We start from the raw sequence: 241 nt of genomic DNA on the forward strand, positions 1-241 counted from the left end.
CCCCGCCCCCCCCCCCGCAGTTATGTTTAACTTCAGAAAGGGAAGTGCATTCAAATGAGGGAGCCGGGAGATAAAAGGAGGAAGTCACAAGTAAAATCCTTGCAAACAGGGATCAAAGACACGGGATTCGAGGCACGGAGCTTGCCACCGGAGGAGAAGGACTTCAGAGGGAGCTGGGGAAGCTGGCACGGCCCCCGGGGAGGGAGAGGTGTCCACAGCCCGGGGTTTTTCCTCCAACTTT

Source organism: Calidris pugnax, unplaced genomic scaffold (genome assembly GCF_001431845.1).
Source record: "Calidris pugnax isolate Ruff unplaced genomic scaffold, ASM143184v1 scaffold155, whole genome shotgun sequence".
Taxonomy (NCBI): Eukaryota; Metazoa; Chordata; class Aves; order Charadriiformes; family Scolopacidae; genus Calidris; species Calidris pugnax.